The sequence below is a fragment of the Papaver somniferum genome, chromosome 7 (genome assembly GCF_003573695.1).
Source record: "Papaver somniferum cultivar HN1 chromosome 7, ASM357369v1, whole genome shotgun sequence".
NCBI classification, from domain to species: domain Eukaryota; kingdom Viridiplantae; phylum Streptophyta; class Magnoliopsida; order Ranunculales; family Papaveraceae; genus Papaver; species Papaver somniferum.
This window is the reverse complement of record NC_039364.1, coordinates 165,895,489-165,911,918: the sequence shown is the minus strand read 5'-3', so window position 1 is coordinate 165,911,918 and position 16,430 is coordinate 165,895,489.

Genomic DNA, 16,430 nt, shown 5'->3' with positions numbered 1-16,430 from the left:
AGTCATATAGCTATATAGACTTTATATTATACACATTTGATATTTCGAGCTGAGTTTAACTCGCTTACATATTTCCCGAAATATGTGTTGGTAAGCTTTCATTTTAACCAAGTTCATCTTTATTCTTGACGAAAGTCAAAATATGATCATGTGAAAATCGCCTGGTAACATCTTACATGATTTGTGTGAGACAGTCATTTGATGTAGACTCAGAATATTTCGTATTGATCTATTGATCACTTGAAAATTGCTTTGAATCTAATATTTTATGTGAGACAGCTATTCCCGTCTTCCATGAATGTTTCAATGATTAATATGGAGTTTAGAACGATTAACCATTGATTGGATATAGCACAGTATGCATACTTGTATGCTAACTGTTGCAAGTTATTCAAAGTTCGGGGACCATAGTATGCATACCCGTGTGCGTAATGGTTTGATAGTTGAAGTTCGGGAACTTAGTATGCATACCCGTATGCGTACCGACTTAAAGTTCAAGTCCGGGAATACTGGCGAACCCATACCAAGTCCGGAACTCTAAATATGCATACCCGTTTGCATAGTTGAGTGGGTTAAGTTCTAAAATCGGTTTGTTAATGAACAAATACATTTATATATTAAGGAATGCAATCTTTTGCAAACCGTGGCTATAATGTTCCTGAATTGATTCAAGTGAATCAAAATCGATTTTGCTTCAATTGTGTCTTGTATACTTCTATGAGAATATAAACAATTGAACAACTCTTTAACTAGTTTCATTTGAGTCATTTGAACTAGTTGTGATTAAGATAAACAATTGAACAACTTTTTCAGGATTAATACCCAACAATTCTAATCACACCAAAACACTAAAACTTCTTCCAATTCCAAATTAAAAACTTAATTTAGTAAGTAATCACACACAACCACTAATTTTTAAATGAATATGACGTGGTACCTCAAATTCAGTTTCCGCGTCTTTCTTCCATCTCTTAACAGCAGCAATTATATTTTCATCATCAAAATGAGATCTATAAACACATCCAAATACACCGTCACCCTAAATATTACTCTCATTAAACTTTTCAGTTGTTGTTTTCAATAACTAATAGATCAATCATTGAAACATATCCCTCTTTGTCACCCATCTTCATTTAACCGCACTTACCCAAAACAAGACCTAATGATAACACTTTTATGCCATCCTCACAACAAAATTTGCAACAAAGAAAATGTAATGAAATCAGAATCAGAATCATCAGTGAAAATGTCTTTTTTTTCAAAATTAGGATGGAAAATGACCCCTTCTGGGTTTTTTAGGATCAGAGTGTTGGGATATATGCCGCTAAATCCGCAAACAATAAGAATGAGAAAATTGCACAAAGCACAGTAGACAGAATAATCAGTGCTATTAGCATTTGTTGTTTAATGGATAATCATGTATTGTATCTCTTAGATTCGGATGAGGAAGAACGAGAACGATTAGTTTCCCTTAGTAAAACTTGAATATTGGATGTCTAGTTGGCAGTGATCATGTGATCGTTGTTATATGCGTCAAAAATAAATTTACTTTCTCACTACTCAGAATATAAAATATAGCAAGGGTAAGAAAGGATCGTTCCCACGGAGAGGACTAGGTTGTCAATACATTTCGGTTTCTTATGTAAAACAATGGGGGATTTTTCTGATTTATGTAAACTAAAATAAAATAAAAGCAAACAAAGAAAGAAAGAAATAAACACGCAAATCAAGGATGTGAAATATTGGGTAAAGGTTTCATCTTCAATTGTAAACAAGTATTTAATGTATGATTAGAAATCGTATTTAATCTCGCTATCATCAAAAGCCCTAGAATACCTTATTGCAAGAATACTCCGTAAATTTCCTAAGTTCATCAACAAACACATTAGAGCTGCGAGTGTGAATTCTACCTAAAGAATAACCTAACGCCTTGCGCTAATTAAGTTCAATTCCTAGGAGCATCAAGTTTAAGAAATAGGCTAATCAATGCAATTTTCATACATTGCGCATGACAATTCGGACAAAGGTCAATTTCTACATATGACTACAAGAGTGTATCACTACAAACCGTAATCATATCATGCTACTCATATTCAAGGTTATCGCTCGATGATGAACCCTAAAATATCTATAGATATGGATGCAAGTTCAATCAATTCTAGACTTAACTAAACAAACATTCAATCATATTGCAATACGTCAATCATGCAATTGTTATAAACCGTAGAAAGTGAACGATGATTTTAAGAGAAAACTAATTCATAAATCGATTAGCATGCTTGCAAAATCCGACTACAACCTCAAACCAATAATAAAATTCTAGCTCATGTTCATGGAGTTCATAACAAGAAGAAAAAGAAAAGCTTTCATGTTTCTAAACCCTAGAACAAAAGTAGAAGTAAAGATGAGATAAAAGATAATAGAATAACCGTGAGTTTCTCCCTTTTATAGCCTCTAACTTACCAAACTCGTGCAAGTATAATCTGCACGTCCAACACCTTCATGGGCTAGCATGTGAACACTTGAGCCCAACCCAAGTTCACCTGAGTTAGCTACTGGATCGGCGAGTCAACTCGCTGAACGCCGAGTTCTGACCGATTTCTGACTGTTTCTACAGCTTCCCTGCATTCATTTCAATCACATTCGTTCACCAGTACCCATTCGGTCATTAATTTAATAGCAGCAAAGAAACAACCCTTCTCCATCTCAATCTTCTTATAGAGAAACAATCCTCCAAAACCAGTGCTCAACCAACATCTTCTCAAGTTCAGCCAGGACATATGAATTTGCATCCATACCACCACCAGTACCAGAACCCATATGCTCCATTCTCTTCTTAGTGAAATGCAATTACAGCAACCCATGCTCTAATCTTAACAAATTCACCACAGGTGCCTCAATCACCATTTCATTTCCAACTTCAGCTGCACAAATCACTGTCCAGCACCAACCAGAACTGACTCATCAGACTTGAGCACCACCATTCTTTCAGCTTCAGTAGCACCAGCAAACCCCATTCGACGCAGCACCACATTATCCTGTAGTGCATAACCTTCAGCTCCATCCCCAGCTTTGCATTACATTGAGCCTCAGCACCATAAACCCATGAAAATCATTACTTCCACCTGCAATTTCCCATCACAGTTGCATAACTTACCATCTAGTTAGCTCAATCATTCCTTTTATTTCATTGCAGCAGAACTCAAACCCTAAGAAGCATCCACAGTTCAAACCCCCTTGCAGATTCAATTCCACCATCCCTGTAACCAAAGAAACCAACCACTTCTACCACAATCTGTAACAGCAGACCAACCAACAAATCACCACCCATTTGCAGCTTCGTAACACTCATGACCACAACCAACAACTACTTCAGTTCCATGTCTCTCTTTTACCACCAGAGTCATTTCCTGCAGCACCAACTGATTAGCAAACCATCTGACATACTCTTCCCTGCAACCCTCAGTTACTCATCATACAATTGAACTGAGACAACACCACCAGGAAACACATTCATTCCCAGTAATTTCTTAGCTTCCTCCTTGCTCCATTCTGCCAAATCCATCTCATTTTCTTCTGCTGCAATTTTGATTCTCGAGCAAACCCTGAATCCGTCTCAGGCCAACAATTTCTGCGACAGTTCACTTCGTCCATCACTTCGTACAGTTACTGCACCAGCTATCACTTCATCTCAGAAACATCAAACTCTTGAATTCTTCATGTTGCTTTCAAAATCAAAGCAAACCCCCTTCAATCTCAAGTCAGTACCATCATTCTTCCATGTATAGCAAAATCTTCATCTGAGTTCATCATTCTCTCTTGTTTCAGTTTAATCCAAAGCCAAAACCCATTTTTTCTCATCCTCCATCCATCCAATTTTCACTCAGTTCGAACCCTTGAGCTTCACAGAACCTAATTCTGCCAATTCATTAACATCAGACTCATCTTCTCCATATTCTCATCAAATTCAGATGCCAACTCAAGCTTTTCCGTGTTCTCACACCTAATCTGTTGCTGCCAACATAACCCATCTCTCCAATTCCTTGTAAACTTCGAATCTCAGTTTCATTTCTTCAACATCGGAATCAGATTCAGTTATCTTTTTGAACTCAAAACCGTGTTTTAATCCAAGCCCCATGTCTAACATGTTGTGATGTTCTCAAACTCAACCCTATAACAACCCCATCTGCCTCCTTCATCGATCTGTAATAGCAGCAGAGAGACAGGGGTGAGAGGAGAACGAATTGGGGAAGAAATGGATCCCTTCTTCTCGACCTAACCAAGGTCTAAATGAGTGGGATAACTATTTGCACCCAATTGTATTTGGGTACGGCCACCCAGTGGTAGCCCCTTAACCTGTGACTGACTCCAGATAGCATCCACCTGTGAAATTATCTCCTTGGGCTTATTTTCACTTGTTTTTGCTCCAATGCCTCCAAAACACCTGTATCACTCAAAAACAAACATAAGATACGTAATTTACAAGAAAACTCGCGAAGAAAGCATAAACAATAGATAAATATCAAGGTGTTTTAGACACCTATCATCATGCGGGTGGACTGATGGAGGATTTTCAAGGTTGTAATGGAGGTGGGTGAAGGAATCTGGAGAAGAACTGAAACAGAACTTGACAATGGCATTTGGGCTTATATGGTCAATCTTAACCATACACGTTTTCACAGAAACCAATGACAAAGTTAGTAAATAAAAGGGAACTTGAGTTTTAGTTGGACATTTACATATTTAACCTATTTATATAACGGTCAGTACGGTCAACTTGGGTCCTGTGACCCAAACTCTGATTAAAAAAAAATCGTGATCCAAATGCAACTTTTGTCACTTTTTTGTGACCCGAAGTCAAAATATCCCTTAAATGAACATCAAATTGCTTTTAGTTCTTTGGAATACTTGCAAAACCAAAAAATCATTATACATGGTTCCAGAACTGGTCCAGAGTATATATTTTTTTATTGTATATTCAAGACCTAAAAGTGTTTGTTTGATTCTCAAGTTATCTTAGCTTGAATTCTAAGCAACCTATGGTCTTTGAAAACTATAAATAGAGAAGCTCTTTCAACTTGGAAAATCAATCCCTGACAATTTATGGCTTAGTTGATTCAATAGTCGTCCTCTATAGACATAGTTTTCCTTTGAGAAACATAATTAAGTCTACGACTAAAATACTTTGCTTTGGGGATTCGTGAAGCTAGGTCCGACTATCTTTACTTTGATAGTTCGTGTATCCTGGTCTTGTTTTTCTATTATCGAGGTTTTCCTAGTCTCTTTCATGCAAGATAGATAGTAATCGCAAAGTTCTCTTCATCTCAGATTTTGGGATCCCTCAAGATAGATATCTGAAAACTGATCTTAGTTGATCTTTTGAAGATTATTCTTGAGAGATGGTTAAGAATCTAGGATGTTGTTGTAAGTTCTGGATTTGTGAGGTTTACTAACTTTGTATATCACAAATAGATTTCCTTTCCTTACCTTGATCTTTGATCTAAACGAAAATCAAATAAGCTTATCTGTTAGAGGCAGATTAGTATCAAAAGTATTCACTTCGGCTGAAGCAACTCTTAGGATGTAAATGACATCCACTAAGGGAATCAATTACGTAGAGCCTTACGAGGTTCGAGAGACGTAGTGAGCGAATCGCTTAGAGGGTGGATTCATCTCAACTACATTCCAGTCCGAAGTCTGATAGTAGGCTAGTGTCTGTAGCGTCTTAATTACAGTTTGGTGTTCAAATCTGGACAAAGTCCCGGGGTTTTTCTGCGGTTGCGGTTTCCTCATTAACAAAACTTCTGGTGTCTTATGTTTTTCATTTTCCGCATTATATTATTTATCTTTATAATTGGATTTATGCTAGTTGTACGTATTCAATCTTAGTAGATAGGTCCATCTAATTGTGATCGATTGCGAAACTCGTTTCTTGTAGAATTCATATCTTGAAAGATAGATAACAAGTTTATTTACTTTGTAGAGTTCCGATTGGATTATTTGGATATGACTAGATTTATCTTGGATATTGATTTTTGAGATCGTCCAAGTACTCTTTTCTTAACAATTAGGTTCGCAGACTATTGTTTATATACATACTAATTGAGAAGCAATGGATATGTAAACTCTATATACATATTTTCAAGGATCATTCAATTGGCTTACTTGCAATTCTATTAGGTTTGGTCCATACAGGTTGCCGAACGAAAAAGTGGTTGATAAGTGCATATTTTACATATATTTTAGTGCTCATTCCATGCCAGTAATTTCTTATTTTCTTGCGGATTATTGTATATTACGTCTATTTTGTTTTATTTGTGGTTCATTAGGTGAATCATCCAAAAGAAGTGAATTGGCACTTAATTGTGCAATACAAGATGTTAGCTACAAGTGGAGAAAGGCCAAAGGAAAAGTGGAACTCGTACGAATCTAGAAGTTCTCGCTATCGTCTCGAAGAGAACGGAAAGACGAAGCTAATGGCAAAATAATGAAGTCATTCCGAAGTCGTATGAAGATTTTGTGAGTGTTTGAAGCAAAGCATAGTTGCGAAATTATGCACACATATAATTAATAAGTGTACCGGTTTGTGTTACTCAAGGCAGCCACAAAAAGAAACTGAATTATCAGTCTTGGAATATTGACAGTTAAATTGGGATGTTAAAGGCACCTCTATTATTGTTCATGGCACTTCATCTTCTTCTTGTTATTATTACAGTCGGTTCAGGGAGTTTATTCAAACCCAACTAAACTGGTTTAGTGGAGATGGCTATTGAAGAAGAATGTCTGCCATTGAGGTGAAGCATGATGAAGCTGTTGAGGATATCCACCGATATAGAGAAGTGAGACAAGCTCGAGATAAAAAAAATAGGGAAGGAAGATTCTGTTATGGGTTTGTGGTGGTGTTTGTTACCATAGTCCGGTCAGTTGAGATGATGGAAAGAATTCCAGGGGAGCTTCAACTGAATGGGACAGTTAAGAAGAGATGGGAAAAGAGTTTGGGAAGAAATAACAAGCTAGCTTGGAGATGTATTTGTACAACGAGAATATAGAGTAATGTGATGATGGTTCTCGGCGACGAAGGTTGATTGGTGCTACTGTTATACGATATGGATATGAGTGATGGAAGGGAGCTGCCTGCTGTCAATGAAACTCGAGTAGGAAAACATGGATGTGTATTGTTTTACTAGGATACGATTCAGCGAAGGAGTATGAAAGATGGAGTGAGAGTTTGTGCTCGACTAAGAGAAAATACCGGGGATGTTGTTTATGGCCAAGTAAAAGAAGAAAAGTCAGGAAAGCATATGTACGGAAAACCCAACCATACTGACTCTCAGGGAAAGAAAAGAGGAGTAAACTATTTTGAGAATGACAGTTTTTAATCTCTCCACGATTACAATTTTTGTGAATAAACTGCTATTCCATAAGATGTTCTTTAAGGATCTACTTACTTCCTTGATTGTATTGACTAAGGGGGAGAACATATCACCGTAGTATTGCTGAAAACTTGTGGTGCAATTGAATTTCGAGGAAGGTAACAATACTATGTGAAAAAGCGGGGGTCTAACAACACCACCCAATATTTCGCTTAGCAATCTGTATGGACTAACTCCGAAATACTTTGCTAGAGAATCAACTAGACAATCAGACTCAATCTAGATAAAAATATCTCAAGGAGTTAATATCTCTCTCTTGATTTGATTTTTACTCAAGCTAAAATCAATAGCGAGTCTTTATCAAATACAAGGAATAACTTGGATGGTACCAAAGACCAATGTCCAAGGATCAATCAATATCAATCAACAACCAAAGGTTGGATTTCCAATTGATGATCACGAACGCACAACCTGTATTATTTCAATTATATAAAATATAATGCGGAAAACAAATAACACAGACACTAGAAGTTTTGTTAACGAGGAAACCGCAAATGCAGAAAACCCCGGGACCTAGTCCATATTGATTACACATTGTATTAAGCCGCTACATACACTAGCCTACTCCAAGTTAACTTCGGAGTGGACTATAGTTGAACCTCAATCAGTCTCCCACTAAGTCAAGGTACAGTTTTGCTCCTACGCCTCTGATCCCAGCAGGATACTACACACTTGATTCCCTTAGTTGATCTCACCCAAAACTAAGAGTTAATGGAACCCAAAATCGCAGACTTGATAATAAACAAATCTGTCTCACACAGAAAAGTCTATCAAAGGATAAATTTGTCTCCCACAGATAAACCCTAGGTTTTGTTCCGTCTTAAAATATGAAATCAAGGTGAACAGGAACCAATTGATAATCCAATCTTATATTCCCGAAGAACAACCTAGATTAATCAATCACCTCTCTACAATCCTTCCTGACTACACAGGCGGTTTGTCGAGGAATCACAAACAGTGAGACGAAGATGTTTGTGACTTCTTTATCTTGCCTATCGGAGAACTCTCACGATCACAAGCCAATCAAAGATTGTACTCGTACGATAGAAGATGCAAGATCAGATCACACAACTACGATAAAAGTAGTATCGGTCTGGCTTCACAATCCCAATGAAGTCTTTAAGTCGTTAACCTGGTTTTAGAGAAGAAAACCAAAGGTTAAAGAAGAATCGACTCTAGCGAGCGCACTAGTATCACACAGACATGTAGGGATTAGTTTTTCACAATGCTAGATGTCTCCTTTATATAGTCTTCAAATCAAGGTTTTGCCTTAGTTACAAAGCAATCCATATTCACCGTTAGATGAAAACCTGATTTAGATTCAAGCTAATATTTCTCAACCGTTAGATCGAAAACTTAGCTTGTCACACACACTTGGGTAGACGTTTACTGGGTTTGTGAAAACCATGCCCAAACGTGTACGTGTATGTTGGTTCAACATAGTAACCCAAAAGGTTAACCATATGAGCATTTCATATTAAACTTGTTCTTGTTCACCATAACTAGTTCAATTGACTCAAATGAACTAGTTAAAGAGTTGTTCAATTTCTATGAGATCTTATGTAACTACACAAGATACAATTGAAACAAATATGATTCGATTCGATTGAACTTTATAGCCACGTTTTGCATAAAACATTCCTTAGTAATCTAAGTTTCATGTTCAGAGCACATCTTTAGATCATAACCTCTTAAGCTCACAAACAAGTTCGCGGACTTAAGACAACCGGTGGAGTTTTCCAAACTCAGCAGAAGATCTAGGCAAAGAGACTTTCGCCAGTTCGCAGACTTATACGCAAACGAGTTTTTGGAAAATCCCAACAGAAATTCTCGGTACAAGAACTTCCGTCAGTTCGCGGAGTGGGTTTGCAGACTGGGTTCGCAGACCGGGTTCGCGGACTTGGCAAAGCCAATTCCTCCGGTTTCTCTCAATCAACAAAGTTCGAAAACTTCGGATTAAGGAAACATGGTTATGTAATCTAAACTCTCATTCCAATCACTGAGACATTTTCAGAGGACGTTATATAGCCGTTATTCACAGACCGTTTCGCGTCAGAGCAATTCTCAAAGTAATTAAAACTTTTCATGACTTTCGTCACTAGGTGAAGATAAACTTGGTCAAAGCGAAACGCTTTACCAACACATGATTTCGAGATATAGATAGGCGAGATATACTCGGCTCAAAATATCAAATGTGTATGATCCATTCTATATAGCATACGATTTTTGTCTCATAAGAAGTAGGAGATAGAAGAGATAGACTTTTGAGTGATAGATAAGTTCAAGTCTCCACATACCTTTTTGTTGATGAAGTTCCATGGTTCCTTGAGTAGGTCTTCGTCGTTGTATGATGAATCTCCACGAAGTCCTTGAGCTCAACTACACTTTTCTATCCTAGTCCGAGACTTAGCTATGTAGTCTAGAAATCAAGACTCATAGTTTTGATCACTAACATTGAGAAACATATGCTTGAGATAGCAACACATGCGAGGTCGACCGAGCTATGCTGTAACACTATGTTTCTATATAATGACTAATGCGTAGAGTGTATTTACGTCATTTATAAAAGATCTAAATGAGTATTTCATAAGTTGTTATTGTTACAGATCTTCAACAACAAAGTGTTGAAATAACACTTGCATAACATTAGAAGAACTTGAAATACGAAGAATTCAAGACTTATGTTGAGGAACCAAGGAAATCAAGAATAGTGGGATTGATCTGAAAAGTTTATTTATTATGTCCACATGTATTGAATAGTTTTGTCACTAAAATTGACAAAGGGGGAGATTGTTAGAGCATTTCTCTGTTGAACCCACAAGTTTTGTTATCTCAAGCATGTTGTCAATGTTAGGTGATCAAAACTATATCTTGATTTCTAGTCTACTAAGTCAAGTCTCGGAGAGCTTAGAGTTATAGTTTAGTATCAGAGATCACACTTGAAGACTGAAGATCGACAAAGACATTAGGAGAACTTCTGTATCAGGTTTGTGAAGATTGAACCATTCTATTTTACTCACTATACCTTCGTTCTATCTATTGAGAATATGTCGTATGATTTATGGTAGAATTACAAAGAAGAAGTTCGAGTCAAGCTTGTGTTGTGAAAAATATCGAATATGATTTAGCAATTAGATGTTCAAAAGTCCTTAAACATTATTAGTTCTATGAATAAATTTGTGGATCAGTTGAAAATTGTCGATGCAAATGATCATATCATTTGGGAATGTTTCAAACATCATAAGAGAGTGAAAAGACGAGGGTACCCCAAATATACCTCAATCTTAAACTTTTCCACTTATAAGTCCTTTCTCCGAAAGTGATTGTCTATGGAATGTGTTGAGACAATACAACTAATCGGTTCACACTTTGTGTGATCATCTATGGATACAAGATCGAGACAATACAAAAACAAGATAACTTGTGTGATTGACTATGGATACAAGATCGAGATAATACAACAACGAAGTATGTTTACTTGATAAAAGGTTCGGACTTAACCAAACACAATAGGATTGCTATCAAGTAAATAGGAATTAATGTTTGTGTAATTTACTTTAAATTATAATAACAACAATTATAATTGCGGAAAATAAAAGTAAATGACACGGAAAGATTTTGTTAACGAGGAACCGCAAATGCATAAAAACTCCGGTACCTAGTCCAGAATTGATTACTCTCAGAATTAAGCCGTTATACAAAATCTAAACCAACTTCGTATAGTTGAGACCAAGCAACTAAACCTATAGTTCACCTAGTTCCCTCAATATTCCTGCACCTCCAACTTGCAATAAGTCACGCACTTGGAACAATTCCTTTGGTTCGTATTCCAAACAGTAAAGAAACAACAAATCTGTTGGGTAACAACTCTTTTCAAACAACGTGGTATGAGTTTGACAAAAGGCTCTTACGTTTATCCCAATAAACTCCTTTGTCAGGTCCTTAGATCTATCTTTTCAACAACTACCAAAGTAATTGTTAAGATTATGCAATCAATACTATTAATCACCAAGAATTGTATTGATGCCGATCTACTCAACTAATCAATCCAATCTATCACAAAGATAAACCGATTATAATTGGATCCCTTTCCAGCCGAAACAAGTTTTGTGCACACCAAAGATTATGAACCCAAATATCTTCTTTATCTTCAAATCTTCTTTGATCTTCATTAAACACCTACACACAAACAACTTGAATCTCTTGTGATCAATCACACACAGAACGAAGTCTGTTAACAATGGATTATCACAAGACATCTTTAGATCTACAAACAGTTCTAAAGATCCCCGTCGACACTTCGATCTAGTTTGAGTGAATCTTATATCAGAACAGAAGATTCTCAAGCATAAAAAAACTAGGTGCAATCAAAGTTCAACAACCGTTAGTCAATCAAATCAATCGAAAACTAATAATAAACTATAATTATCTAGTTTCCCACCAACGGTAGTGGTAGAGCTTCCCAATCCCAAAGAAGTCTTTAAAACGAGCGGTCGTAAGAGATTTCGCCTAATTAGGGTACTTTCCTCTCCGAATAGACGACTCCACCAGTAACAAAACAACGAGGTAGTTTTGCTGGCTTTGAGGATTAGTTTGCTTGAAATGCAAACTTCAATATTTATAGACAAGGAAGTTTGGACACCAAGGAATTTCCAAAACCGAATATTCTCAAAGATATGCAATACGGGCAAAAACGGCTTTCATAATTCCTGGAAATGCTTTGTCCAAATATTGACCGAAATCTCAGTAGAAAATCTCCAACTAGTAAATGCACATTACTAATTTTTATTTTCTAAAGATATGCATTTTAATTGCTGGAAATTAAAAACATATAAAACTAAAAACCTTAATTAAAAGATTCTCTTTTTTTGTTCGATTCGGGATTCTCCTTTAGCTATTAAGGAATATCCTTGAACAATAAAAGATACGAGTTACTGCACATGTTCAAAGTATCTCGACATCTTTACTTTGTAAATCCTTTTTCATATTTACAATCCTGGAACCGATTTGCCACACTTCCAAACAAGTTTAGAATTGGTTCATCTGACTTCCAAGAACTATGTGATTGATTATCCTATCAAATCACCATTAATGGGTTTCACGGTTCTACCTCCAAGTGGGTACTAGGATCGGTTACACTAGTTACCATAAAATGGCTAACTAAGTACTAGGATCGGTTACCACTTCTTATGGTAAAACTTGTGATCGGTTGACCAAGTTATAGGATCGGTTACACCAACTTACTAAAACTCGTTAAACCTCTTATAAGGATCGATTACACTCTCTTATGGTCGGTCACACCTCTTACTAGGATCGGTTACCCAATGGCTAGTATTTAATCACACCAATTTCAAGATATCGATCTTACCATCTTAGGTGATTACTTAAGATCGGTTTCACTAATAAAAGTCATACCAATACAAAAGTCATACCATTACTTAGGTGAATAGTTTTACCAAGATACATAAACAAGTTATGAGCGGTTATACTAAACACACATATTGGTAATTCAAAAGATTTGCAATGAATAACAATACTAATAAGCCTAGCGATTTCCCTTTTGATTCACAAAACAAGTTTATGAATTCACTTTCTTTAAACGAATGTAAAATATTGTTTCCTACGACGAAATCTTCACCCATACCCATACATAATCACAATAACATTCATACGATTATGTCGATGTCTTATAAACGAAGTTCAAAAGATAGACGTTATACTTCATATTGTAATTCCTTAATACTATGTCTAACTAGAGTATAATATTCACAGCTTCGCAGTTATGTTTTCAATATGCACGACTTGAAAGATACGTTAGGAATGAAACAGTTCAAGTCAAATATTACTAACCTCAAGGAAGGATGATGTCGTCGATATAGCTCTTTACTTCTTCACATTCTTCAAGTCTTCACGTAATACTTGAAAGTCTCATATCCTAGTAACTTTCTAGCTAACCTATACGAAGTTGACTCCAGCATATAATCAAGCGACTCTTTAAATGAGTTTTGGTTCACTAAAATATGACAACCAAACTTGACATACCAACGCTTGGTGGGTTCAACCGAGCTATGCTCTTGTTGTAGCAAAAATGTTCCTACAACACTCCTCGAGATTTACACTGAATGATATAATCTTAATTGTTGGATGAGTCAAGATTTATACCTGCTGGATGAATTATAGACCGTTCAGATGATCCACAGTTTTCCTCGTGATGCGTTCTCGATGATGATTGATTTCCAACTCAACTCTCCATTGCTCTTGGTTTTCAAAACACTCTTGATGAATGAATAAAATGAGGGGGCGGGGGGTACCTGCAAGGACACTCTGATGCCTCAATGAGTAAGGAGCTCAAAACAGGTTTTAGTGGAGAGAAAAGGATTAGAAAATGTGTATCTTTACTGCTGAAATCCCTCCTCTATTTATATGTAATAGAGGGTATGCATCCAGTCAATTACCTATCTGCATTCATTTTGATGATGTACCTAGACAAAATGCCCTCCATGTTCATCATTATTAAAAATCAGAATTATATATCTAGACATTAGAAATGTACTTAGCCCAACAATTAACCTTTATCCATTCCCTCCTTTCAGGGTGACCAGATTAATAATGTATTTGGACTAAATACATATCTAGATTAATTCTAACTTCTTGGCTTGAATAGATTCATATCCCTTTCAAGATAAAATGAATGTAGTCACCTTTAATAAAGACTAACAAATTTGGTTCTCAACGTCTTATGGTCTTAGGCTTTAACCCATGAACCAAGATTTCTGTTTAATGCTAATGGGTTGAAGACCCTATTAATCCCATTCCAATTATATATGGTCCAAACATCGCCCCCTCTTAATTCCCAATTTATTGGCGGGTTAAGAAGAGTGTCCTAGACCAGTTGTTTCATAGTTGTACTCTGACGCCCCCAAGCTACTTATTGAAGTGACATGGTAGTCTGATTGCGAACAAGGTCGCACTTGGTGTTGGTGTTACAGACTGAGTTTTCTGAGTTTAATATGAACGAGTCTTGATGATTGTACTTGCTGCTGCAACAAGTCTTTTTGTTGCGGATACTGCATCCAATTCTATAACACGTTGGCACTTTTCTTGGATAATGTATGGGTTTTTTGGATCAACAATTGTTGTTGGTCTCATTTTCGAGACCAGAGTTCCTGGTTGCACTGGCGCAAACTTGGTGAATTTTTTTTTGCTTGCTGAGAGTAAGACTTAAGTCTCCACTTGTTAGGTGAAGTTGTAGATGCCTGCATATGGAAGACTTTCTGCCCGTACTGTGGTTGCGGTATAACTTCACTCTTCGGAAAAAGCTAGCATATTTCTTCTATGAAATATAGTTCTTTGTGCATAGATCGGTAATTGTTATATGAATATAGTCCAATTGATGTTCCAACGATGATGATGATGCCGAGACGTGATCTGCAACTTTTAGATGGTTGTAAAATATCACAACTACTTATGCATTGAGAGCTTGATAAGTGATGTTCTTCTGATGTTTTTTCGAGTGATGCTTCAATATACCTCATGTTGTTCTTTTTTTTTTCCTTCCTCGCTCTTTTCCTCCATGTCCAACAAAGCCTCTTCATGCAAATATATTTTTTTTTCTCCTCGTTTCAGCTCTAGGAAAGCTTCTTCATGATATAATAATTTTGACTCCATCAAAGATAGTTCGCAAATCAATTTGATTTTTTATCTCCTTTTGCTCCCGCTCCAATAAAGCTTCTTTTTGAAAATATATATAATATATATATTTTTTTCCATTTTCACTCCTGCTCCAACAAAGTTTCTGCATGCATTTTTTTTTACTCCATCCAAGTTTCTTCGTTTTTTATTATTTTTCTCTTTTGCTCTAGCTCCAGATCGGCTAGCAAAACGTTATTATAAAATATATTTATTTTCCTTGTACAATGAACTCTCATTGCCCTGATAATGGGGTTCCATTTCCCATGGAACAAGGTCCTTGCTATTCCTGAGCCTGCGCTAACCGGTTTAGGTTTAACTTGCTCGCAAATTTGCGCAAGTATTGACTAAGACCGTGCAAGGAATATTTTTTGAAATATTTCCTCTAATCAAAGCCAAGTTGGTTCGGTTCTCACTTCCCTGAGATGGGGTTCCATTGCCCATGGAACAAGGTCCTTGTTATTCCTGAGCCTGCGCTAAACCGGTTTAGCTTGCTCGCAAATTTGCGCAAGTATTAACTAAGACCGTGCAAGGAATATTTTTTGAAAAATATTTCCTCTAATCAAAGCCAAGTTGGGATCGGTGCTAGCTGTGTGAGAATTATTGTTTAACATCTCTGGCTAGTATGCCCGAAGTTTATATCTGATCTTAGCTATGCGAGTGTTATTGTTAAACGACTCTGGCTAGTTTCGAAGTGTGTGCATCATGCATTTGTTTATGAATTGGGAACTTGTATGTGAATTATGCATTTGTTGTAGGACTATGAAATATGAATATTGTAAACAAATTAAGCAATCGTTTAGGTTTACCTTATGAGGCGTGAATGGATTCTACATCGCAAATATGCATCCCGCAGTCAATTGTGAACTATTTCCAAGTTGCTGAAGTTCCAAGTTTTTGGGATCCATTTTGCTGCTCTTCACTCAATATAACTTTCCTCTTGCTACCTTATCTATCAGGTATGGTCTTCCCCAGATGCCCCCAACTGTTCGACTATCGTGAGTAAAACTCGCAACGGTGTGTAGGTTCATTTGTTTTAAACTCGTGCAAGTTTTAACTTGTATCCATATGATGGACCAAGGGCGAATGTCCAAGCAAATAACTGTGGAATTCGAGTGGAGACATTACGAAGATGTTTTCCTCTGATTTGTTGTGAGTATACAACTTGATATTGCTGATATTTTCGAGGCTAGGCTAAGAGAACGTGTGCGAATTGAATACGATGATTGTGCTGCAAATGTGGTCGACAGTTGATGTTCATGTCACATACTATTGATGACAACCATTTTCATACGTGTCGGTACATAC